This window comes from Mandrillus leucophaeus, unplaced genomic scaffold (genome assembly GCF_000951045.1).
Source record: "Mandrillus leucophaeus isolate KB7577 unplaced genomic scaffold, Mleu.le_1.0 Scaffold1793, whole genome shotgun sequence".
In the NCBI taxonomy this organism is placed as follows: domain Eukaryota; kingdom Metazoa; phylum Chordata; class Mammalia; order Primates; family Cercopithecidae; genus Mandrillus; species Mandrillus leucophaeus.
Genome location: NW_012101802.1, coordinates 141979 through 145117, shown reverse-complemented (window position 1 = coordinate 145117; position 3139 = coordinate 141979). Strand labels below are relative to the sequence as shown.

The 3139-nt window shown below is 42.6% G+C and overlaps 1 pseudogene across 1 annotated transcript in view; it reads right to left on the bottom strand.

Annotated features, from left to right (window-relative positions):
* Nucleotides 1-1299: 1299 nt before the first annotated feature.
* LOC105537710 overlaps nucleotides 1300-3139 on the bottom strand; it is a 13176-nt pseudogene continuing 11336 nt past the window's right edge. Inside the window, exons 4-6 of the transcript XR_001005765.1 lie at nucleotides 2907-3101; nucleotides 2405-2428; nucleotides 1300-1625 (exon numbers count right to left, since the gene is read on the bottom strand). The product of XR_001005765.1 is annotated as an HLA class II histocompatibility antigen, DRB1-8 beta chain-like (transcript). The remainder of the gene's footprint in view (nucleotides 1626-2404; nucleotides 2429-2906; nucleotides 3102-3139) is intronic.

Genomic DNA, 3139 nt, shown 5'->3' with positions numbered 1-3139 from the left:
CCCACTCTGCAAAGGTTGAATCCTGGCTTGTCTGAGCCCGTGTGATCCCATGGTCATTCCAATGTGTGAGAAAGTGGGTACTGGGAACATCGTGGAAACAGTTTAGTTGATCCTTATAAAGGCACACAGGAGAAAGGAGTAACCGTTTTCTGCCTTTGGAAGTTGTCGTGAAAGAATAAGAAACCTACAGCTGCTGCATAGGTCACCCTCCTATCTCAGGAAAGCTGACATACTGTGTGTGATAGAGAGATGAGCTGTGAAATTCCAGGATCGCTGGTGATGCCACTGGCCTGCTGAGTTGAGCAATCCTGGAGACGCCCAGCCTTGGATCTATCGGCTATGTGAGATCATGGGTTAAAGAAAAATAAACCTGCTAGATGTAATTTCCTGCTATTAGCAGCAGAATGCATCTTCACTGAAATATTCATTACACACATTTTGGTTCTACCTTGTAATTCCACACCACAAGACTCATATAAAATGAGAAAATCATTTCCTCAACTTAGGAAATGAGGCCTATTTGTTGCAACTCTGTGATCAAACAGAACAGACATAATTATCAGCTGAATATATTTCTATATATATATTCTTAATATATTTCTTACAGGATTTATATGTACTTATACTGCTATGCATGTACAAGTAACATATAACTAAAAAGATATGCATAAAAACAACTTTTAATTTGATTAGAAATAAAATAAGTCATCCCTGACAGTGGAGAAATTATGCTCAAATGATTATTACTTTGAAATAGACCTCTGAAATATGTACTTTCAGATTTGACATTTCATACCGACTCTCAGATAGAAAATAATGGAGAATCCTCCGTCTTCTAAATTTGTCTTTCTCTGAAATCTGTACAAGTCCTTTGATAACACCATATTATTGAAGTGTCTGGAGTGAAACACTATGCACTAATTTACAGTTATAAATACAACATATTGTAGACAGAGTGAAGAAAGTTCTGATTGCCTTGCTGGCTGGTTTCTCACCTCATGTTGGCCAAGTTTGTTTCATTGTTACAGTCTGGTCTCAGTTTTTATGCATCGCTTTTTTAAATGTTAGGATTACTTTTTTAATTGACAAATAAAAATTTTATAGTATATGTATGTTGTATAGCATGAAGTTTTGATACATGCCTATCGTGTGGAATGTCTAAATCAAGCTATTTAACATATACATTACCTCACACACTCATGATATATACATGAAAATCATTATTCTATTGGGAAATAATCTTCCCTTTTTCTTTTCATTTTTTGTCTTTGGAGCCAAATGGACCAGATGATATTTAACTCCATCTTTGAGAAACATTTAATAATGTCATGTGTTTGTGGTACAGGGTGAGTACAGATGCACGGGAGGCCATAGGGTTTAGGTAAAGGGAGCACAAAAGTTGAAGATGCGCTGCCATCATTGCTGGGATTTCAGGCCAAGAGCAGGAGCTGAGGAAGCCACAAGGGAGGGCATTTTCTGCAGTTGCTGAGCCAGTAGCAGCCAGGTCCTGAGAAAGCCCTCTCTTGTGGCAGAATAACAGCCAGGCGGGAAAGCTTTTCACCCTGCAAAGCTGTGGCAGAAGGTTCTTCCTTGAATGTGGTCACCTGCACTTCAGCTCAGGAGTCCTGCAAAAGACAGAGGAGAGTGTTGTTTTCAACCTGGTTCTACCAACAGTTTCTTTTCCCGTCTTTCCAGGACTCCGAGGAGAGCACTGCAGGAAGAAGAAAAACAAGTTCCTGAGTCTCCCAGAGCCAACCGTGCCGCAGAGCACAGGCCTTTTCTAAGTGGAGAGGAGGAGTTTTGATGTAAATTGCCTGATCGGAAATTTGGATCCAAAGTCTTTCCTGTTATTTCTGTCTCATGCCTCATCACCTCTGCCATCATTCTAGTGTGTCAGGAGTTTGTTCCTTCAGGTGGGTTTGTGGTCTCGCTGACTTCAAGAATGAAGCCGCAGACCTTCGCAGTGAGTGTTGCAGCTCTTAAAGGTGGCACGGACCCAAAGAGTGAGCAGCAGCAAGATTTATTGTGAAGAGCGAAAGAACAAAGCTGCCACAGCATGGAAGGGGACCTGAGGGGGTTGCTGGGGTCCCCTCAGGGGAATAAATGCTGGGGGGTCGGCATTTATTCCCTTATTTGTCCCCGCCCATGTCCTGCTGCTTGGTCCATTTTACAGAGTGTGGATTGGTCCATTTTACAGAGTGTGGATTGGTCCATATTACAAATAGCTAGCTACCCACAGAGCACTGATTGGTGTGTTTTTACACAGCACTGATTGGTGCATTTTACAAACCTCTTGTAAGACAGAAAGGTTCTCCAAGTCCCCTCCCAACCCAGAAGTCCAGCTGGCTTCACCTCTCACTAGGGAAACCATATCTGTTTCTAAAAGAGGATTAAAAGATATTACCTGTTGGCTGAAGTCCAGAGTGTCCTGGAAAAAAGTAGGAAAAGATATACACTTAAACATATTGAAGCAAGTCTGTCCTCTAACACAATGTCCCAGGCCTAGATCTCCCACCTGAGATTTCTCTAACACCACAGCCCACACCAACCAGTGCAGAGAGGAGCAGAAAGAGACCATGTGACCCATGAAGCATGAAGTGTCTCTCACAGGATCCAGTGTAATTGCATTAGCCTTAGTGGTTCTTCTGTAATTTGCTCCAGGATCTCAAACCAAAGGACCCCTACTTGTTAACCTTCCTCTTGTGTCTGCAGGCCACAGGTTATTATGCTTTGACATAGAAACCATGCACTGATGATTTCTGGATTAGCAAGGCATTGGAGGTCATTTGGGGAAAGAAAGGTTTTATCCAGTGCCACTCATATACTGAGAACTAACCTCAGTAAAGCCATAGTTCCTCCTCCAGAAAAGCCTAGGGACAGAGAGCCAGCTACCAAAGGCTCCTCACCTTTCTGATTCCTGAAGTAGATGAACAGCCCAGCCCCAAGGAAGAGCAGGCCCAGCACAAAGCCCCCGACTCCACTCAGCATCTTGCTCTGTGCAGATTCAGACCGTGCTCCTGAGAGAGGAAGCCAGCTTTAGTGATGTTTATTCCAAACTGAACCTCTTTAATTGAGACTCTAAGATTCAGAGCTTTGAAAATGGGGAAGAAGGCTGCCCTAAAAGAACTAAAATAACCAG